This window comes from Heliconius melpomene, chromosome 6 (assembly GCF_056956725.1).
Source record: "Heliconius melpomene rosina isolate 202511_hmr_F chromosome 6, ASM5695672v1, whole genome shotgun sequence".
Classification (NCBI taxonomy): domain Eukaryota; kingdom Metazoa; phylum Arthropoda; class Insecta; order Lepidoptera; family Nymphalidae; genus Heliconius; species Heliconius melpomene.
Window position 1 is genome coordinate 7,044,080 of NC_140394.1, and position 25,369 is coordinate 7,069,448.

Consider the following 25,369-nt stretch of genomic DNA (forward strand, 5'->3'; position numbering starts at 1 on the left):
TAAATTGTGTAATTTTTATATTGTAATTTTTATCTGATTTCATGAGACATTTCTTAAATACATAATTTACTTTAACCGCGACAGATTGCGGGCTCGATCTCCACTCGAGAAAATTAAATATTTAATATTTTCATTTCTTCGCTCTGGTGTCGAGGCAAAGCACGGCGTTGAGGCGGCGTCTACCTACTCTGCCGCATGCGGGATACAAAGTAAAGCTAAAAAATACTTAAAATATATAAGATAATACTAGATGTATAGATACTGTATAGATATATATATATTATAGCTAATATAAAAATTCCATCAATTTGAAATACATGCTTAAAGGTACATATTTCATAATATTGTGAAAGAAGATGAAATAAAAGAAGCGTCGACTATGAGTTCTATGCAATTTAATCTGCAAAACTACTGCTTAGCTTTCCTAACAGAGAATGACAGTTTATTCACTCCCTATACGAATGACAGTTGAGTTTTTTATTTGGTCGCGTGTACGCTGTTATATTGCTGCTCCCGCGCGGCTTCGCCCGCTTGAATATTTATTTAATATTAATTAAGTGTATTACAGATAAATTAATTGAATATTTTGGTATAGTTACATACACATACAGATTCATATTACTGCCTTCATAGAGAATTAGAATATATCGGAATTTTATTTGAATTTGTTCGCAAAAATTGTCGTATTTAATAAAAAAAAGTTTTTTTTTTTTGCGTAAATCCCGAACTCGCGTAAATTTCGATATTGCATTACTTCCAACTCTAAAAAAACTTCCATTCAGTAAAAATGGTTAATAAACTATATGCGCATGAAAAAGCATAGTTATTTTGAAACCACAGACAGAGACTTAAATTTTATTTACATATACAGACAGAGACCGATACGTATTAATTAGAAATCATAGTTGATCAATATTTATTATTCACATTTTTTAAATGCATAATAATAGACATGTTATACGTACATAAAATTTCACTTTAAATGTTAGCTATCGTAGATTCTATCGAGTGTATTTCGCTAGTGTATTCCTCTTATTCAATTTGAGAACGAATCAGTTCCGCCAACCCGATTATATTTCATGTCAGGATTTATATGCTTATAGGAGTGCTTTTGAATTGCTGAATTTTTTATTTACTTATAAATAAAGCTTTTTTATACTTTTATCATTTTTTTTATTTTTTATTTTATAGCTAGCATATATAGATGCGTTTTCATATGGTTCCTTATATAGGTGTTTACTTTTCTTTCTTTATTAATTTAGAAGAAAATATTTTAATTTAAAATTATTTTTTTAATTTTTGTGGAATTGGAAAAATTAAAATTTTGAAGTTAAAATATTCAAATTAAAATGTATAAAGTACGCTAGTAAGTGAAGGCATTATAATTACGCAAAACGAATTTGTTAGTGCGTCCTCTTGACCCGAAGGTATAGGTATAACATGAGAATAAATCATTAACAAATCTGACGTTATTAGTTAGAATCTACTATAAAAGCTTTCGAGCGTTTCACCATACAACTAAAACAGTTTGCTACTGGAAGTTTAAAAGCAAATTCAACTTGTACTGTAACTAAAGTAGCATTTCACTTAAGTATTTCTATAAAATAACTAAACATATATTTTAATACTAAATAATAATACTACATTTCTATATGTATTTCAGTACAATAATATTATAAAAGCATAAAGACTAACTAAGAGAAATATGAAGACATTTCGGTCAAATCGGCAAAACGGTCACATAATTGAATGGCTTAGGTACTGCTATCGAGAGTTTATTGGATCACAGCATACAGTGCTCCTGAAAGCGACTAGTGCTCCCGATAATAGGTGTACTTAGAGTGAGTACGACACACTTTTGTCGGCACACATTTACTCAATAATTGCACGTCCCCCATGACATCAGCTTCACGCTGTATCCCGCACACAGCAGGGTAGGAAGAGGATACCTAATGTTAAGATACTTCGTTTTCCTGAATTCTCGAAGCATTGCGTGCTGAATCCTGGAATTCATTGCTGGGCTTTGCCTCTATACCAGAGCGAAGAAATAAAGATGTTAAACATTTCATTTCCTCTAGTGGGAATCGAACCCACTACTTGTCTCATTTACGATCAAACTTTGCGCCCCTGCGCCACGGCTGGTTTCCCCATGCTCATGACATTTTCAGAATAAATATTCGCTTCTCATAGGAATGTACAGATGAGGTACAGATGGCTACTCGTTGGTTTCATTTATTGCCTTTGGGAGGCGAATGACAAAGAGGCGAGGTGAGTGGCAGGTGAGTGGCCCACCGTACAGGATACCTTACGCTCGAAGCATCTCTTTATTGGACGAAATTGTGCCTTATTGCTTTGTTTACGCATAACTTGGAGATTCTCCGAATTTTTTTGTAAAGCATCGTTATTACTTCTCATGATATGAAATGTTTTGAAAAATATAAATCTTACTCTTCTCTATCAATTATGAAGTTATTAAATTCCCTTTAAAGTGTAAAATATTAATGTATCTATTTTGAATTTAAATATATATTACATTTTAAAATAAAACGCGTGTTACACGGTAAGTACAGAAATATATGTATATTTTATTTGTGTGTTTCTCTTTTTCTTTTGTGAAATTTTAATAAAAAAAATATCTATCTAAGTTACTTAGTTTAAACAAAAAAGTGTCGGTAAATAACTGCCTTATGATTTAATAAAGCGAATATATAAAGCCTTATAAGATATTATTAAATTTTAACCATCCCATCGTTTATGAAATTCAACCTTCTCATAATTTTAATAAAGTTTGCGGCTTACCTTGGAAACTTACATTGCCCAAATTACACAAAGATTAAATTACACATAGTTCTAGAACTCATTTGTAGGAAGCATGTATACGAAGTTACCTTAGTACTACCTGTATTATACGAGTACTTGACAGACGTATTTTACTAAAAGTTAGGCCAATATTTCTGACCGTAGGTCAATGACAAAATTATAGCTAAAGTTATACTTGTATTTTACTAATAATCAATACCTTATATGTGCTTTGGAGAAAGTAGGTAATATAATAATATTTCACTATGGTTGCCTAACCTAACGTACTTATACGGAAAATGCGAGAAGATTTAATTTAAATAGATGGCAACACATAAACTTTGAAAGCTATAGTATATCTATATATACCAGCCTCGGGATAAAACCTACACCGTTTACAGAAAAAACAAGTTCAATTTATAACATAACAGCTTCTATTGATGGGAAAAATCAAATTTTACCTAAACAATACGAGGTGTGACAGTGTCTGATAAAATAGAATTTTTTGTCAACGTTAACTGGTATATAGATTGGAAAAGTCACATCGTTTTTATTTAAAAAATCATAATTTTGTTCTATAAGTTTGTATTATTATTTTTTGAATCTGTTACATTTAATTTATTTTTTAAAAATTTATTAATTTTTTTTTTAAATTAATTTAATCCATTTTTTAAAAAGAAACGCCTCAAATAATAATAAATAATACAAATTATTAATAATTCCGAGGCCGACGTGGCAAAGCGGCACAAGGGTGTGACTGCAACACGACGGTTGTGAGTTCGACCGCCACCCGAGGAAGTGAAATATTTATTTACGTTTATATTTCCATTTTACCGCTCTGGTGTCGAAGCGAAGCGCGGCGTAGACTTCTCCCACTCAACACGCAATGCCTCCAGAAAGGCAGCAAAAAGTGGGGAACGGAGTTACTTAACACTAGGTTCCCTCTACCTACCCTGCTGATTAATAATGCCACACTGATATACATAGATAAGCAACAACATTTAGATATATTAAATACATTAACTATTCCGCTTATTACCAACTACTAACCACACCAATAGCTTTGAAACAAAACAATAACACTATTTAGCCAAAATAATAGATTTAATAATACCTGTAAATGTAATATAAGATGTAATATAAGTTAGCCGTTTCAAATTGCCTCATCATTTTCTATCAAATAAAATCGTTTTCTTAAAACAAGCTCAATCGCTTCATGTTTATTTATTAGATCCTTAAAGGATGCTTAATAATATGCTGGGTTTAAGGAATTTGCAATTTTGCATAACAATTAGCTTTATGAAATTACACTTTGGTAAATCCATTTTGTTATTTAGGCCGGAACATTTAGTAGGTTGTTTATCTATAATGACTTTTTAATATTCTTTGCGTTGAGATTATCCGGATTTATCTTAGCCCAACTTTGGCCGATTTTATAAGCGTCTTTTACGGATTATTTGTATTATTTTAATTTTATTACGTGCTGTAATTTCTATACTAAATATATCAAGTTAATTTTAAATTAAAGGATTCATAATAAATTCCTCGTATAATATGTAAATAAATACAAATAAAAAAAGATGGTCCATTAGTAATTAATCATCCATAATTCACATTTCGGTAAATATAATTAACTCTATTAAAAGAATTGTCAATATTTGCTGAGTAACATACTGTTAAAAATAATCCAGAAAATTCTTAATTGTTTTAAATGGGTATTTAAAAAAATGTATTTGTAAATGTATTTTTACCTATACTTATATAATAATATTCGTTAAAAATAAATAATAAAAATTACTAGAATAATAAATTATAAAAATTAAATGCTTAACTCTGGTTACAATATATTTAATTTTGATATTATTTCAGCTAGGTACCTATACAGGAGTATTCGCAACGACTATATGTTGTAGACGTTACTTAGAATTTCTTACAAGATATATCACAGGAAAGACAAATGGCATACAGAACACATCACTCCATTCTCCGCGTGTGTCCATTTCTCATTGTTCCATAATGACAAGACGACATTATCCTCTCATCTTGCAAAACTAGGCTTCATATCCGTTCTATATGAAAAGGCAGTAGTGAGTGAAAGCTCTGTCAATCTATAGAGAAGTCATTCAATACAAGAATATAAGCTGAGCCATGACACTATCTAACTCACTGACAGTGACAAGTGCTTCCGTAAGTGGCGGTTGTGTCTAACAAAGACTACTTCACCACTATCACGTTACGAACATCTTTCTATTTGATTTGTAAAGGTTTCCTGTTCCTGCCATCCTCATTCGATACTTTGTCAACTATTAACTGTCAACGCAATTATTGTTTACCAAGTGCCAGTTCTGACAGTTTCAGATTATGCTTTTCATTTGGTTTTCTTTTATTTGACAAGTACAAACGTTTTTTCCAATACGTACTAGTATTAAAAAAATGGATTTTATCATAAATTTTTATTTGCATATATAAACTTCCAGATTTCTCCGTATTTGGTATATTAAAAAACATAGTCTTTATTATTTCTCTGCTGCACCAAATGCTTGTGATATTTTCTGTATGTTATTTTTTCTTTTTGTACTTTTTTAGCTTCATGCTGTATTCCACGTGTAGGAGGGTATCTGATGCTAAGACTTTCCGCTTCCCACTTTCCGCCGAATTCTGAGAACAAACCTGTACCCTTGTGTTACGACTAGCCTCAGAGTTATTTAATCAATCCTAAATTATACTCAATTATTAATTTATTTTATGAAAATATATATTTCAATTTCTATTCTCAAATTGATATGATATTGATATAATCTTTGAAATATTGCAGTGGTATCATTCATCCACTCGTTTCTTACTTTTCTCTATTCAATGAGAAATAAAGTGTTGCTATACGAGAATTTTCTTTATCAACTGTGAAAATTAAAAAGAATATACATATAAAACTTAAATTACAAAAAGTATTAATTACAACTAACATTTGCCTTAAATGTTGAATGTTGATGAGGTCGTAAAATTGTAGCAATTTCATGATTATGAAAGTTTTCTCATTGTCCCGAAACAAGTAGTTTTGTAATTATTCAAATTAGCTGAAACAAAGCAATGGAAATATCAAGCGCACTTGACCTCCTTGTCTTTGAATTTACTTAGTTTATACTTTACTATTATTTTATGGCGTGAAGTTTGTAAATCAATTAAATATTATGAACATTTATAGAAAAGCGTAGAAAGGCGTAGCAGTGTTAAGAAAATTTAAAATAAATTTTGACAAAAAAAATTGAATTGTTTTTACTTTTATTTAAGTTTAGCCTCGTATTTTTAAATATATTTCTTATATAATTTATGGTACCAAACAACAAACAACTCGAACATTATCATTCACTAGCTTTTTAAAATAACTAAAATTTAAACATATTTTAAAATTTAAATAAAATTTTCATATGCTAACAAATGATTTAAAATATAATGTACAAACTACGAACTAAAACGTTAAACGTTACAACAAGATATATTCCATACATTTTATTTCAAAGAGACATTTTCAAAAGACCATATAAAATATTATAAGGTGTCATAATATGCAGTAAGAATTTCAGATTCTCTCGTACAAACGTCTCGCGATGTAATGCCTTGCCGACGACTGCCTTGATAAACACTTTGAATACTTCAGTGAACATTATAACATGAATTCAACATTTACATTAAAATATGTGTTAAATTATTTAACATGTTTTATCAGTAACATGAGCTTGTATTACACTTTTCTTTCAGTTAAAATGGTTAAATAGCAAAAATAGAACTTTTTTTGTAATAAGCTTAACCCGCCATTGGTGACGTTAGTTTTACTTATATCTTCGGTAACGCGGGTCTCACGTACCGGGATTTTTGACCTAAGAATTTGCTAATAACTAATTATTTAGGTAACGTATTGATAATTTCATTTTAATGTTACATATATATATGACAATAAAAAATAAGTAGTTGGTAAATCACAACTCGTTAATTATTATTATATAATCATAGTTAAGATACTAAAAACCAACACGTTTAACGAATAATGAATGAATGAAATGAAAGTTTAACAAATCATTATTTTTCTTATAACTATCTCCTTCAAGCAACGCAATTCGCAATTAACGAATTTATTTTATTTTTACTATCACACAACCTTAATATATAAAATTTCAGAACTAGCCATCATTAATAAACCATTCGACGATTTGTCCGATATGTTCGGGGAAATTAAAGGTCGTATATTAATTTGGGAACAGGCTTGGTAGCAAGTGGTCGCTGTCGAAGTTACCTGCGGACCGATCGGCTGACTCTGTCAAACTACTGAAAATTAGTTTTGGAATTACGATGAAAAGTTTAATTGCTTCATCAAAGCCAATATGTTTCTCAGGGCTGTCATATGTAGGCACTGTTTGAAGTTTGTGGGGTCCTCACATATTATCAGTTCAAAATTTGGCGAAATATAAGAAACGAAGTATGGAGTGTAGAGAGGGTTTGAGTGAATATTAGGTTCTCTCTGCTTACCCTGCTATATGAGGGATAGAGCGTGAAGCTGAAGAAAATTCAACTATTTAAGTCATCACATGTCAGTTCAGTTCATTTTTAAGATTGAATTGTAATTAAATGTTTAAGCAATTTATCTAAAAAACGGTCCAGACACATAGCTTTTTTTTATTCTGGCAAGAAATATATATATATCTGTTTAATTTTGTATCATAAATTACATTTTTAATCATATGAAACGTTATTAAATCAAATTATAAATTAGTATTAAATATAACACATTTTTATATTTAACAACCCTATTCCTGGTTGAGTTAGCTTACCAAAACTCCATATAAAGCCAATTTTGACAAAGAGGAAAATTGAATTTGAGTTTAGCTGTGACATGTTACAATATGGCTATAGACGCAAAATTGGAGGGAACATATCAAATGAGATTCCAAAAAAAGACGAAATACTTTTTAAAAATAATGTAACTTAAAAACATACATTTTGAGAAATGAAATATTTTGTTTTTTTTTTTATTTTCCTCGCTATGGTAACGAAGCAAAGCGCGGCGCTGAGTTCCGCCACTCAACACGCAATACCTCCAGAATTCGTGCGGAAAGGAGGCGGAATGTGAGGAATGGATCTTAATAGGTTTATATTGAGTAGTCCATTCAGTAAGGAACAAAATGTTTTTTTATAGTGATGTTTCATTTATAAAATCTTTAGATTATCTGTGTTACGAAAATTACACAAAAAAATCATGCCTAATTTTCGTACACACATCATGATATAGGACCCATTGTGTTTTTAAGTGTAATTTGCAGTGTTATTTAGAGGTAATATTTCGATGGAAATTAGATTGAATTTGGTTTAGTTTACATACGAAAAGGGTTCTTGTGGACCAGCCATAATAACTACGACACTAATTTTCAAATACACTCTCACTTAGCTCAACTATAACTCCCACAGTAATGGCTTGTCAATAAACTGAAAATGTTCTCTATTTGCAAAAAAATAAAAGCTTTTAGTTCTAAGGCAAATCTCACTTCAATGAGTAAAATTTTATATGTGACATAATAAAATATTTTATATATTTTAGCATTGTAGTTTACAGTAAGAAGCAGTTGGTAAGTACACATTTTTCAAATATGTTTTAAGATATTAAATGTAGGGCTTCTTTTTAGGGTTCCATACTTCAAAAGGAAAAACACGAAACCCTTATAGGATCACACTGTCAGTCTGACAAGGTTAACGTTTTTGCTGCATTTTGTATGAAATTCGCTACATAATTAAAACCTAAAAGAATATTTGCCGTTTCCGTTTTTTTAAAATATAAATAACAGATAAAAATAAACACATTACAAACTTATAATTGAAATTTATATTTTCTAAATTTACAAGTTCTACTTCTCGTTGACCCACAATGTTGGAATGGGTACAGAACCCTGAGGGAGCTAATTCGACTCGCACTTAACCAGTCTTTTATATTTACATTGTATTCAAAATGAAACATTAAAAAATATTATAAACGAGTAAGTAGAAGAGGAAAATTAATGTCATAGGCAATAAGCAACCATCTTTGGTGTATGGTTCGGTACAATTCTTTTCACGGTTTTCTCTAGATCTGATTAATAGCTGCAATATTAGAACACGCCACGTATACCCGCACGAATTGTTCGCGCGCTCGTTTGTGTTTCCGCCCGTAATTCAACGTGCACATTAATATTTTATTATTGAGGCCAGTTGTGGCCCAGTGTGACTAACGTGACTGGTTGCGGGTTCTATCCCGACTCGAAGAAATTAAATATTTATTTAAATTTATATTTTCCTTTCTTCACTCTAGCAAAGCATTCAGCGGAAAATGGAGATAACGTTATTTATCATTAGGTTCCCTCTACCTTCCCTAATGTGTGCGGTGTAGTGTACGTTTGATCGTCATTACAGACAAATTGCGAGTCATAACAATATTACGCAACTATGAGGATAAGTAAGCAACAATATCGTCGTTACATAAATAGAAAATCTTAGAAATAAAATATAATTTTAAATGCAAACGTAAAAGGTTTTACCTTGATGTTGTTAACTGTATTTAAATGAATTAGTGAGTTAATGTGTACTAGGTTTTTCACAATTATAAACAAAAAGCTAGTTTTTGAAAGCAGTGCTGAATGTTACATAAAAATAATTATGAAAAATTTTCATCATGCGGTGTTGATTTCGCCCACTCAATCCAAAATGCCTCTAGATTTAGAAAAAAGTGGGAAACGGAAGTGTCTTAATGAGAATAGAGTGTCTTAATAGATTCTCAAGTTGTCTCTGCCTGTCCTTCTATATCTTAATTATTTATTATATTCTTTATTGCACAAAACAAAATACAGAAAATTTAAAGAAGAAAACTTTGGTTGAAAAGGGTGGGCTTATTTCTAAAAGAAATCTCTTCCAGCCTACCAGTGGAAGTGGATATCTGTGAAACAGCAGGGAGAGTACAGTGCATAACAGAAAAATATTATATTTGAATCTATAAATATATATATATATACCATAATATATATATAAACTACATATACATATATACACACACTACATATATATTCTATAAAAAGAAAAAAAAATACATACATAAACATAAATATTAAATAAATACACAAATATTATACTATTTTGAAGAGATAAATGACAAGAAAAATGAAATGTAATAATTTGAAACTCTGTCGGAATATATATTAATTGTTCCCAGTGGCAAGTAAATGCTTTTTTAATTGGGATTTAAAGGATTTTAGGGAAGAGCTTCTCTGGATAGGATTAGGGAGTTGGTTCCAAAGGGATGAGGCATATACGGAAAAGGACTTCTGCGTGAATTTGGTATTGCTCCTAGGTATATCAAGCGCCGGAACGACACACGACCGCCTAGAGCGTGAGGGAGGAGGAAGAACGTTGAAGCGGGATCGTAGGTATGTAGAAAAATTTTTGTAGTTAAGGAGTTTAAAAAGTAAGGTAAGGATGTGCATATCACGGCGAAGACGGATTGGGAGCCACTTAAGCTGAGCACGAAATTGAGAAACATGATCATACTTACGTAAGCCAAAAATAAAGCGTATGGCGAGATTTTGAAGACGTTCTAATTTGTTAAGTAGCTCCTCAGTCGCATCCAAATAGCAGACGTCAGCGTAGTCGAGTATTGGAAGGAGAAGACATTGCGCAAGCATAACTTTGGTTTTGTGAGGAAGGAAGTATTGGAGACGCCTAAGAGAATGGAAAGAGAAATGCATGTTGCAAGGGAAATGCATTATAAGTATTTACATAATAAATAATTGATTACTGAATAACCAAGTAGGTACCTCATACAAAATCTATAACTCAATCACGAAAAGGTATTAATGAAGTTTAGTCTTGTACTTAAACAATTGCTAATGGCTTTCATAGGGGAATAAAGTTGGACTTGTAACAATCAGACGAAGATATGAACAATTGATTTCAACTTAAACTTCAATGAGGAAAGTTAATGTGTATTTTTGAACAATTTTATACATGCATATGAAATTAAGAAGCTCTCGCTGTGGTACAATGTCTACTCGTAAGTGTACTTGCACTTGTGGATCGATTTTCTGATGTTTTTTTTTTATTATTATTAACTCTACTGACATTCAGTCGGATTATTTTATCTTACAACATTTTTAAATTTCAATATTCGCTCTATTAATAAAACTGAGGCTAAATTAGCTAATGCCTGAACAAGTTTTTTTTCTAACATAATCATTAAATATATATTATATTTCTTATTTTTATATATCTTTACTTTACATATATATTTTTAATTATAATTATTATATATTGTACGTTTTTACTTAATAATCCTTCATGCAGCATGAAACCCATTACGCATCATATCATCATCATTCCACTATACACCTACATCATGCATACATATTAGTTCTCGGCCTACCTTGCAACAGAGATAATTGGGTGAATATATTATATAAATGAATGTCATATCACTCACTTAAAATACTAATGGAGGAAATTGAAACATAATCTTGACTATTTATATTTGATTAAGTAATTATAATACTACTACAGAATGTAGAACCTACAGAATTCGGTAGAAAATGGAGAACGGAGTGTCTCAAAATTCTAGGTTCTCTCTGCCTACCCTACAACGTGAAGTTGAATGAATAAAGAATGTATACAGTATAATTTTACAAATCGCTATAAAACACTACAGCAATTCTTCACAACATTATTATAACCTGAAACACTAATCATGAACCGCCATTGCAAATACAATTTTCTCCGCTATATCCTTAATTCCGGAATAAAAAGCTCATTTAGGCAATTTGTGTGTTCATCATTCTCCCCGAGGCTATAATTTTCAATTACCACCCTCAACATAAACCAACTAACCGGTGTGCACGAAAAACAACGAATTTGAAATTCCGCGTGAAAGGAATAGTGTATAAATTGTGTGATATGGAGAACTTGTTTTAATAGTGGATATATGTTATAGTCTCATTAAATATAAATTATTAAAGATATATACAATTCTTCTTCACTCGTTGCTCATAAGTTTTTCCAGATGTACAATAAATATACAAAAAAACATTGATTTTAATATAAAATTCTAACAATATTTAAGGTCTTCCAGTTTCCTTCTTGTTATAGTTTACGTTAGAGAAACTTAAACAAAACAAACTATAAAAACAATAATTTCACACGTAACTATAGAAAAATATATTTTAGTAACACACTAAAATATAGAAAAAATAATATTTTACTTGTAAATATGAAAAATAACAAAAAAATTTTCAAAACATTATAAAAGTGTAAGCTAGCAGCGGCAACATACTCGTACGTCAGGATCAACCATGTTTCTGAATTCAACACTGGCTATTGAAAGCGATCACCCTGGTGAGAGTATTTATTCAGTGGTCCCGCGGGATAACAGCCCGATAGCTTATGCTACCAATTTGCATCATTAATGTGGTGGCCTTTATAATTGATTCTATGTGTAAATATAGAGAGGGTTGTTTGTTTTTCCTTTTTTGGAAATTCTTTAATTATTCATTTTTTGCTAACTTACATATATATTTTAAAAGGTAAAATTTCCTCCGTTTGATTCAATATTATATAAAAGTAGGTCTAGTCTAGATAAATACACATAAATGTAAGCCACATCCAGATAATTATACCTGCATTTTCAATGAAAATTTTCCGGTCGTATAATAATTGAATTTGCAGCTTTAGCGAGCGCGGTATTCTTTACTCCGAATGGAAATGTCAAATATGAGAAAATAATAACATTTTTTTATTTAAGCTTAAGATGTACAATATATCAGCCGCTATAAAATATAAATTATTTTATTTCACGATGTTTACCTCATATAGCGGGATAGACAAAGAGAACCTAGTGTTAAGACACTCCATTCTTCACTTTCTACCCGATCTTCGATTTTTTCATTCAACATTCATCAGGACGCTTCAAATATTATTATATTCCACTGAATGGAGATCAATCCTATAACAATCGTGTTTACAGTCCGACGCTTTTCCACTACGTCACCAAGGGTCTACAACACTCACTGTCATTTTTTGCGAAACATGTAGAGAACTTTCTCTGTCTTTCTTTCTTTTTCTCTTTCTTTCTTTCTCTCTCTCAACTCTCTATCCCTATTCTTAAAAACATGCGTTGGGTCACGACCGCATTTTATTTATTGCCTGGCCTTGCTTTTCGTCATAGAAAACTTGTATTAGTAATTTTATCTACATAAAAATAAAAAATATAAAGCGATTTTATATTAAAAAAATCGATCTAGCAACATCAATATGTTTTTTTTTTACATAAAGTATAAAAGAAAATCTTAATGTCAAATAAATGCACCTTTAGGAAGGAAGGTAGAAGTTTTCAGTAGTGCGCTACCTATGCTTTTACGTGGCTTGCGGAGTGCATTAAAGCAACTTCTTATTCTTAACTTATAATAAAAAATGCTGAGGTACTATTTCCATGTATATTCTAAAGACTTTTCGGTTTGCAATGTGAGTTTTAGACTTTCTCCAAAACTTGAAATTGAATTGAATATTTGCTGTATATATTCAAAGTGTGGTGGGTATTTAATATCCTTATTTAAATAATATATCCTTATTTAAATAACAAAGTTGTTCCACTTTTTTTATCTATTTATATAAACAAAAATAGAACTTACTCTCTTTAATTTTTTACATTATACGTTCTAATATAAAAACACATAATAACGACAATTAAGCAAGAAATACTGTGAATTATATTTTTACCTATTATATTTGAAAAGAAAGGTGATTTCATAGCAAACTAGTTTTGCTCGGCTTAACTTAGATTAAAGAAAATTAAAGATTCTGTTACGTTTTATGTTGAAAAACATTTACATAATTTTCAAACAGAAGGATAGGCAGAATCTATCACTCAAAACACTATGGATATATGAAAATTAAATAAATTATTTATATTTTTTTTATTTAATTCAATATTTCAAACTATCAATTATTCTTATTTCTATATGGTATACGGGACAACAAAAGGATTTAACCTAAAAATACACACTCCAATACATCTAAATTGAAATTAGATAACCAAATATGAAACAAATAAATATGAACATAATATCTATGTAACATTTAACTGCAGGTTTCGAGAAACACCTAAGATTTCCTATCAGAATATCCTGGAAAATCTTGGATAACCATACAGCTAACGAACAGCATATTTCACTGTATCTATATCATTTAGGGTCAGAAAATCCAAGTAAGTAGAAGAATGCTACAATAAACATTCACATTTCGTAATTTTATTTCATTGTATAGACATGTGTCTAGTGCCTCGACCCTTTTCCGACCCTTGTCGGATATCCAACACTATTCCTTTCCAATATCTTTATACTTTGTCGTCACTTCCCTCTTGAATATTTAAAACCTATAGAATAGATAATTTTGTAATAATTAATTTTTTATTTAAAATATATGTATTTTGCGTGATATTGGGCCAGGGGCACAAGTTTGAGACTGTAAACACCACAGGTTTGGTTCCCATACGAGGACATAAAATATTTAATATTTTCATTTCCTTGCTCTGGTAACAAGATAAATCGCGGCGTTGACTTGAGGAAGTATGTTAATGAGAACACATTGTCTTAACACTAGGTTCCCAGGCATCCTGGGAACCTGCGTGATACAGCGTGAAACAATAAAAAATATATCTATATATATAAAATCGAAAGGTCACTCACTCATCACGAAATCTCAGAAACTAGGTGTGCTAGGAATCTGAAATTTTGCATAGGAGTTATTTATAGGACGTAGGTGCTCGCTAAGACGGGAATTTGCAATATTCGACTTCTAAGGGGTTGTTTTTGGGGTCGAAAGTTTGTATGAAACTTCGTTATACTACAAATGCTAGGTGTCTCAAATTTTGCATAGACGTCACTAGGACGTAGTCATGGAGACAGAAATTAATAATAACATAGTTCACGCGGGTGAAACCGCGAGCGGGCCGCTAGTTTTAAATATATAGTAAATAGCGTTTCGCGTGTGTAACGTCACTAGGCTCACTCTACCTATCCTGTTATGGAAAGTTCATCCTGTACCTACCTGAAAAAAAAATATTGCAAGAATAACAAGTAATTAACTATTGAAAAAATATAATATTAATAAAAAATATTATAAAAACATCATAATCCAATCATAAAAATGTATAAAATTAATTAAGTTATACCTACATATAATTTTCATGATTAAATCACAAAAGATCCTTTGTCCTTTAAGTATTAACTGAATAACATGAAATAGTCATATCTGCTATAAAAAGGCCGCCTCTTAATTCTCTGAACTATTGTGTCCATAATAATAGGCAAGTAAGGATCCTTTTATGTCTGCTACAATAGGAATAACACAGGAAAAAAAGCAATTTTTAAAATAAATTAAGTGATATATCCTCTTTTGAAATTGTCTCGTTTTAAAATGTTTATTATTATTTTTAATTATTTGCAAAAAGAGAGGCAACATGAAGCTTTATTTGCCACCGACTTCATTTACCTTCAATAGGTAGAATTTTGCAATTTCATCGTAGCACAAAACTCTTTTCAAAGTATTTGATATAAACGATCACAAAAAATCCATAAATATTTTAGCTTTCGAACAACTAAAAACTCTTTCGCCTCGCCTTTTGTTCACTTTTAATAAAAAAATGTGCAATGTTTTTCAATAGAAGTATACAACTACCGTACTGTGGTACCTCGCGTATTTAATACAAATAAATATTCAACTTTTTCAATCCAAAACATCAATCTCCAAATTATTTTGGGTTAGGATCTCTTATTATTAAAGACCCGATGAAAGCCCAGCAAAATATGCTGAAGTACAAAGAAATTTTTCATGGACCTTTGCGAAAAGGTTCAAGATTTCAAGTACAGATTCAAAGAATCGAAGGATAACAGATCATGAAAGGGCGAAACCCTATATGTACAGATTAGGTAGATTGTTATTTGGCATCGTAAATAAATAAGAATATAAAAGACAGAGAGAGAGAGATAACGGCTGTAAGACCTAAATACGTCATAAATAGGTATTTCGGGATAAAATCGAAGGAAGTTGTTTAGGTCCTAAAATCACTCGACCCCTTAATTTAATGTTGCGCACAAGTAAACAATACTACGTTTTTGTATTTCAAAGTTACTTACAAAAAATTGAAGATACCATATATATCGAATTCCATTTGTCGATTCTTGTCATTTTCAAATAAAATATTATATTATAACATAAAATATTTCTAACATATGAATATTTCATTTATTTATTTTCTTAATTCTTGTCAAACAACACAAATTGGTATAGAATATACTAGTATGTACATAAACAAAATACTGTGAAAAGATTTTGTTTGCATATAGATTATACATATCTATTTGATATTGCTTAAAGTGATGATTATATATAATCTGTAGTTTATATCTGAAAAATATAATCTTCGAACTATTACCGCTATACTATTAATACATGTTATAAATAATACAATACAAACACGTTGACCAATATTATTATATTAATAAAAAAACTATAAAAGAACAAAAAAGACATTGATTTTAAAATAAACAATTTAATCATCTTCTAGAAATAAAAAAGAAATAAAGTTAGAATTAATATTATAGAGCACACCACAGCGCCGCGGGTAATTCCAAATTACTCGGCACGGATATATGAGCCTTTGTCACAATCGTATGCTTGTTTTATAACAAACTAGCGACCCTATTGCGGCTTCGCCCGCTTTTACTACTGGATTATTCATATAATGTATGTTTGCAAAGCACTTAAGATAATGTGAAAATAAATTAAACCCTAATGCAACCCGCATTTTCGTAGTTTCAATAAGGACTTTCCAATTGTTTTACACAGCAAGGATTTTTTAGTAGGTACCGTAATTTTAAATCTGTGCTACTAATCTTTTCAAGTACTTATTATATTATATATTATATTTAAATTACTATTTTTAGATAGTTAAATGACATTAAATAATACATCCAACTCGAATTATCCAATACGTGCAAACGCATCTAAATCTTCGTTGCTATAAAGGCAGGCGGGTTTTTTTTTTTCGAGCTTGTGGTTAATACTGAAGAGGGTATTCTGTCTCTGATGAAAAGCAAGCACTACGTGGCTGCCTGTGACGAAAATTAAATAGAATGCATCGGCCGGGAATTGAACCCGGGCTGCCCGCGTGGCAGTCGAGCATTCTACCACTGAACCACCGATGCGTGTAAGGCAGGCGGGCGCGGCGGACTCGCTTGTATAAGCATAACATCGCGAGGCGCGTTTCGCAGCAAGGATTTTTTGATATTGTAACAACTTCGTAAGTACTTATTAAAATGAAAAACAGAAAAGACAGTTTTGATCTACATTAAATGGCCAACGTAACTAATATACTTATTTATATGCTGAGAGTAAGGGATAAGTGAAACTTGACTCGATACAGTTTATGTGTGAACGGCGTGATGTGTCAATATTTAAATGCGTTTTTCTCTAAAACTATTCGCAATTTCGAAATAGTTTAAAAAGCAAATTTTATCTTCGTTTAACGTAGAAATTTAATAAAGTATTTTAAAGGATAAGGATTAATACCATTATGGAAAAATATCCCTCACAATAAAAAATATATTGAAATTACTATTTTTAGACAGAAATATGATCACTACACGTTATTCTTAAAAAATACGAATATGCCATTGCGGGCTTTTTTGTAGATCTTATTAAGAGGAACAATACTCCAGTACATTTTTTTCATGTAGTATTTACCATTAAAGCAGCGCATGCGCCAAAGTGTCTCAGCGGGTAGGACTTTATACACATTTATCGTATTTATGTTAATTTACATAAGAATGTACAAATAATAAACTATATATAAACCTTCCCTGAGAAATACTCGACCTAATGGTGAAAACCGCATCCAAATCCGTTGGGTGGTTTAGAAGAAGAAGAGTTAGAAAGTTCAGACAGACACAAAAAGCGACTTTATTGTATAAAATATAGGATAGGATATATTTTGAATCTAAGGAAATATTGTGGTTTTAGACTGTATTAGATTTTTACATTTTAATTTTTAGAGTTCCGTACCTCAGGAGGTACTAACGGAACCGTTATGTCAATTTTATCACTTTGTTGACTGTCTGTCCCTCTGACGAGACCATATATACCTTTCACCTTTCCGTGGACCTAGTGCTATGAAATTTAGCAAGAAGTGAAAACTTACAATAAAAATAAAGAAAATAATCCGAAAATAATACATTTATGAGCATTTCATAGATCAAAATAATTACAAACTTGTATTTGCAATTCATTTCATACACAACAAGTGCATTTACCCGCAAACTTAAGTTTGTCAACTTTTATAAGTTACACTTCCCATTGACCTACCTGAAATTGGTACGAAAGCCTTGGTGGGCGAGTCCAACTCGCACTTAACAATTTTTTTTTATAAATAGCATTCAATAAAAAAAATAGCTTAAAATCTGTTATTCGCACTAATTAAAAATTTACGCTTACATTCACAGAAAATGGGGAAAGCAAATTGACCCGAAGGAAAGAGTGTAGGTTAACTCGTAATATTCATCATATTAATTATCGTGCCTTCTTAATTAGGTAAACAGGCAAATTGAATCACACAGTTACAGAAACGCAGTTACTAATACTTTACTAAATGTGTGTTGAGTAACGGAACTCAACGCCGCACTTTACTTGATTACCAGAGCGAAGAAATGAAAATATTAAATATTTCAATTTTCGAGCGTGTATCGCGCTCATAACCTCTTGCGTTTACTTTATTTTTATACAGGGTGAAATTGTCAGCATCACTTTAAATGAAACCACAGTTTTAACTACTCTATAAAAGCCTAATATAATACAGAAAAAAAAGAATTCCCAAAAATTAAAAAGTTATTTTTTCAAATAAAAAAAATAATAAAATTATCGTTTCAAAATAAAACGCCATTTTTTTATAATATATAATATATAATATTTATATTAAATTTTATAATATCTAATCTAAGTATTTAATAATTTATGTTAAATAAAAGTAATCTATTACTTTTTAGAATTTATTTATAACAAAAATATATCAATAATAATATATAATATAATATTTATAAAAATATATAATTTTCAAGTATTTAATAGTTTATTTTATATGAAAGTAATCTATTGTTAGAATTTATTAATTTCTATAATAAAAATACATCAAATATATAATATTTTATAAATATTACAATATTTTTAAAATTATTATAATATTTAAGTATTTAATAATTTATAATGTATAAAAACTGAAAAGTTATTTAAATTCTTATAACTTCTTTTTATGGGTGGATATTCTTGAATATTAAATCCAATTTCATAATTCATAAATTAATTTATTATATTTCCTAATTTATTATATTTCCCTTATTTAATAAATTTAGTAAATACACCATTATATATTTGATAATTAGTGAAATAATGGAAATATTAAATAAAAGCACTAGATAATTTATATTTAATTAAATAATAGAAATAATAAGCAAAAGCACAATAATTTATCTGTAAATAGTCATTTTAAAAAAAATCAATAGAAAGCAGCACTTACGTTTGTTCAGTCCGGAAGCCCGTCCAGAATGTCTTTACAAAGCACTGCACTTCGATTTATAAACTACCGACCTATGATGGTGGGGAACCACCATCATAAATTTAGTCAAAATACTTCTAATAAATTGTATTATTTTAAGATACTGTCAAATTCATATTTTTTTATTTTAGTATTATAATATTATTAACGATAAAATTTAGAATAATACAATAAATGTATAATTTTAAGATACTATCACACACACTTACCTGTCAAAGCGGCAACGTCGCATACGTATGTGTGCGTCACACGAAATACAGGTATGGATAAAAATCGTGAAATGAAAAAAAATCCTACGTCTAAACTGTTGAGGTACCTTGATTATTTTTTTTAGCTCTGGGTTTGAAATATTTTACCCTATATGCAGTTTCAGTAAAAGGAGCGCTGCCTCTTCCACCCTGTATATACTAATATGATTTATCATATCTTTAGATAACATCGTAAATTTTTCTTGTACATACAAAATTTCATCAATTTCTACCAAGAAAAGACATTGAGCTATTTTTATTATAAAATAATGTCAAAAAAAATTTATAAATGAAAATATTTTCCATGCTTGTTTGTTAGATAATGAATAAATTCCGACAAGAACGTGCCAAGCCCGACACAACTATACGCTTTAATGACGCTAGTTAACACCTTTTTAATTAGAGTTCTGCCTACATTGTTGCAATTTAGCGTTGCCGGTATTATAAAAAGTAATGTTAATAAGATCTCACCTCGGTTTTTACGTAGGTTGTAAATCAGTCTCATTTAATTTGGGCAAGGAGCCCTGTTCATTTCTTTCCCGGACGCAATCGCTAGGGTGAAATTAAACCTATCCACACGCAATTTCAACTTCCTTTACACCCCTAAAATTACTCCGTGTCAAGCTTTGAGCACATACGATTATTTGGCAAAGTAATTTTGGCAGTAATTATGATTTTCCACAAACACGTAAGAGTGGAATAATTAGTTTTGCAGTTATTTAACTTAACTTGTCGAAATGTGTTGCTTAATATAGAATTTAAACAGTTAGCTATTTGTCTTTGGACGACTTCCATATACTTACTTTAGGGTACCACGTAAAACGATCTTTTGGTGTTATACTTTTCAAGCTTTATTTTACTTTTGAGTTCTACGTAGTCACTCAGCGATAAACCCTCAGCAAAAAATAAAAGAAATAATTGTTATTTATCAGATATGTGGAATATTTTTTACTTTGGTACCAACACAAAACACAAGGTTGGATTCGAAACTCATTTAAAAATCTAAAAGAAAACGAAAAAGTATCGTCAACCTTCTATTGGTGTTTAAAATAAAAACAGCGTCATTTTATAACACATTCTTTGTGAAATATAAGTTAAAGTTTTTCAAAAATAAGATTGTTTTAAATTTCTCAACTCTTTAAAAGTTTAAATATGTTTTTTTTTTAACTTGTGAGGAAGTTACATAAATTTCATGCTCAATTTGCATACTTTACTTTATAAAATCGTGGACCCAGATGTAACTTGGGACCACATTTAAATATTATGTATAAAATACATTGTTGCCAAGTTATTTACCATTTTTTATATTAGAATTTTATTTAGAATCCGCAGAAAATGGGGAACGAACACTAAGTTCCTTCTGCCTAAGCTGATTTTTATACAAAAAGTGTAATAAGCATAGATTTGTTTTATTTACTCTATGTAGCTATCGAAAGTGTTAGACTCATTTAGTAAATCCAGCTGTTACATCCGCAATTATTGAATAAATACATAAATGTATGAATTATATTTCCCCTTGATTGAGTGATTTACCTCTTATTATACAATTTAGCTTAATTAAAAAGGCAGACAGGAAGTCTAAAATCTATAGTCTATTAAAAAATAAAACTTAGATTTCGTTGAAACATTTAATTATGCACATTTTCAACCAATTAAATTTAAATTGTTATAAATTATACTGAATTTTTAATAAATTCTAAATTAAACATAAATTACATTCTTCTTGTATCCTCTATAATAATTCAATTACTTTTAACGTATTAATTCATAGTTATGGTCGTAAATGACAAATCAATTAAGCTAAAAGATATTATATGTACATTTGTATAGCATTGTTGTCTAAAAATAATCTTAATAATATTAAGTTAAGCTGATACTGTATTTGACCAAATTGTACCTATGTAATAGTCTATATATATAAAAGAACTTGATCGGATTACTTACTGGGCAATATTAAAACGACACGAGGGAAATATGCTGGCCTAGAAAACGCAAGACATCTCATTCTGGGAGTATTGTATTTGTAAAATTTGTAGCCTTACATTTGACATTCATTAAAATAAATTTAGGGATTGCAGTAAACTATGATTTTCTTAAAAAACTTAATATGTTAACCTACACCTTTGTTAACTTCCCTGTCTGTAACTTTATTTTCTTTGTTTATTTTATTTATAGTGCAATAAAGAATATTATATATATATATATATATATTTAGATATATATTTAGATACTAGAAAAGCCCAACGTTTGTCTCGGTAATGTAAAAAACGTAAACGATCCAAACAGAAATTCGCATTTGTGTTATTTTAGTTAAAAGTTTATAGGCTCAAAGGTTTATAGCATCCCTATTCTCTTGCTTAGATTCAACCGGCTTATATTGTTTTTTGACAACTGGGCGTTCACGGGCATGTATTCGGAGAAATCACCAGCGACCTTGATACTGCGCAAGTGAGAAGTTACGTACTGAAAACCTAGACTAATTTATTCCTTCCTTAAGGAGAGAATAACATCTAGGAACAATTTTTTGCTAAGATTCGTTGAAAAAAAAAATGTTTACAGAAAATAGTGTTTTACTCGTATTTCACTAAGCAAACTGCAACATCCCTAACGAACGTAAGTTCTTTCAAGGGGGTGAGATGCGCGCGTCGTGAATGTCATGACAAGTCAGCCGAAGCAATTAAAAGTTGCAGCATAGCAGTGTACTCTCCACTAAAACAAGTTTCCATGTCATATTGTGAAATATTGACCTTGGTTTTTTATGTTTCATTTGTGTTCATTCTAACTTGCTTGCTTTGTTTTATTAAAATAAAGAAAATGGCGCAGCGGCACAAGGGTGTGACTGCAACGTGATGGTTGTGGGTTCGATCCCCACTCGAGGAAGTGAAATATTTATTTACGTTTATATATCCTCGCTCTGGTGCCGAGGTAGTAAGTTCTGCCACTCAACATGTAATCCCTCCAGAATTCAGCAGAAAGTGGGGAACGGAGTGTCTTAACACTAGATTATTTCTGGCTACCCTGCTGTGTGCAGGATACAGCCTGAACTTGATTTGATTTTTATTAACTTACTTAATTGATTTTATTGTCGTTTGAATATACCATGATATTATAAAAAAAATATTTTAGATTCTTTATTATTTATTCTTAATTAAAATTATAAGCTTAGGTATTTTTCTTCAAAGTAATAAAATATGTTTTCAAGAAATATGTAAATTAATATACAAACTGTGTTCTTGTAATAAGAATATATTTCACTAGCTTCCCTTACAAGCTAGTCGAAGATACAATGTTTAATATAATTTCCTTAATTAAAACTAATCATAAAATATGCGGACATAGTAGCAAAAGACAACTTTGATACTAAATTCATTAACGTTATATGCACTAAGTTACATAATGTTTAAAGTTATGTTTGTGCAGTATAGTCGTTAATAAGATATTAAATACAAACTTGACAATTAAGCAAATTATATTACGACATTAATTCCTTAGGAAGATATGGAAGATTTGCATTTTTTAACCGATTTCAATAACGAAGTCATAAATAAATTCAACTGTAAAATAATCTTATATTATATTTTTATATAAAAAAAAATTTTAGCGGCACGCTGAACCCCGTACACAGCAGACTTGGCGCAGGGATCCTATTATCAACACTCTCCGTTCCCCATTTTCCGCAGAATTCCGGAGGCACTGCGTGTTGAGTGGCGGAAGTCAAAGCCCTTTGCTTCAAAATATCAAGTATTTCATTTCCTCGAGTGGAAATCGAACCCGCAACCTGTCGCATCTACAATCAACTTTATGCCCCAGCGCCACGACGAGCTTCTAAAAGAATAATACAATTAACATTTCAATTAACGAGGCCTTAACCTATACAGAAAATGTATTATACTATCAAATGAAATAAGGTCGTACCAATTGAAAGTAAACATAAACAAATCTTATATCGAACGTTTCTACGTAGCGTTTGCGATTTGGTCGAGAAACCAATGAATAATATACCCACTTAAACATCCTCGAGCGATTCCAACGGTTGATTGGTTTCCGCTTAGGAATTGGCTGCATATAGGTTCCATTGCTATGTATTGTGTGCTGAAGACTATTCTAGCAATAATTAATATGAGTGTTCACACTGTGACTCGTATGTTCTATTAGGTACTAACTCATATGAGCACTCTGTTGAATTTGAATTCTATGTCGATTTATGTGCTACGGAAAATATTTCGACATATATAGAAATATTTAAAAATAATTTTATTTATAGTATAGACAAGGCAAACAAGCGTACCGGTCACCAGATGGTAAGTGATCAACGCCCACGGCCACTTGTGACACCAGAGGATCTACAGATGATTTGTTGGTCTTTAAGGTGGAGATGGGCGCGGTTCTTGGAGGCACTCATGTCATGTCGATCTGGAAACAATGCTGCACTTGCGTGGAGCTGGTGGAAGGATGTTGCTACGAAGCCGCTCACTAGCTTGAGTCGGGTTCGAAAATTCGGCGGCAGTTACCAGGTCAATTATTACCCAAGAACAATCCCCGTGATAACGCGATAGAGAACACATAGCGAGGAAAGCTCTCTACGCAAAGCAAATCGCGGCGTTGTGTTCTGCCAATAGGGAGGGAGGAAGAGAAGTGCCTCAATATGAACGGAGGGAGTGTCTAATCACTAAGTTCCATGGTTATCTCTACTTACTCTGAAAAATCAAATAAGATATACTTATATTTTAACTAACTTAAATTATAACCAACCACGTTAGCTACTTAAATTATAATAGCTACGACGTATATTCCTGCCACATACGTACATATGCTCATAATTCTATATAGCTATACGTGGCTAAACGTGTTAACCTGATAGCTAACTTTAGCACACCCAATCATGGTATTCGGTATATCTAAGATAGGTCCACAGCACACACGATCTGGAATGCGATATCTCTATGCAGGTCTAACTGCTCACACGGATTCCTGTGGTGGAACAATAGACATTGTTATATATAATTAACGTATTATGTAATTAAGTAGGCAGATGAGTATCGACGTTCTACAATGATATTGGGTGAATTGGACGATTATATGCAAGTCATGGATTGAGATTAGCGTTAAATGTTGCTTAATTTATATTAGCATGGAATAATTTTAGTAAATATTATGAAATTTAATATCCAGACTCTTGGTATTTTGGTTAAAAGAACTTAAAGAAAGAATATGAGTCTTACTCATATTCCTTTTTTTTGTGACACAATTGAGACACGGATCTTACTAACACTACCTTGCAATGGGGTTGTGGTCTATTATTTTTTGATTAATAGAAAATTATAATTAATTTAAATGAATAAAGATATTTTTCCTCACATTTAGAATTTAAATAAAAGTTCAAAACTTTCTATTAACAAACTTTTAGTATGGTAGACCTTTTTCTCGACTTTAGTTTGAGAAGACTGTACTACCGGTATTTAAATATTACATTTTACAAGTAAATCCTTAGACTGGTAAATTTTGATTTAAACTTTTACCAACCTAGAGATTTACTTATACCTACCTACCTACCGACGTTAATATAATTGCTTCAAGCTTTGTGCTATACAAAGCTATCGAAACGATCTAAAACAGATGATCGCTAAAAGTTATTTTATGACAAAAGCCTCATTTTAGTAGA

General features: G+C 30.6%; 1 protein-coding gene and 1 long non-coding RNA gene across 14 annotated transcripts in view; one reads left to right on the top strand and one right to left on the bottom strand.

The window, feature by feature from the left end:
• Window positions 1-25,369, top strand: part of LOC146538264 (poly(rC)-binding protein 3-like) — a 178,297-nt gene that overhangs the window by 126,394 nt on the left and 26,534 nt on the right. The gene's annotated exons all lie outside the window — the stretch shown is intronic.
• LOC146538267 (uncharacterized) lies at window positions 23,253-24,375 on the bottom strand. Its single transcript, XR_014878077.1, has 2 exons — window positions 23,623-24,375; window positions 23,253-23,532 (listed from the first exon to the last, which is right to left on the bottom strand). It is a non-coding gene; the product is annotated as an uncharacterized LOC146538267 (long non-coding RNA).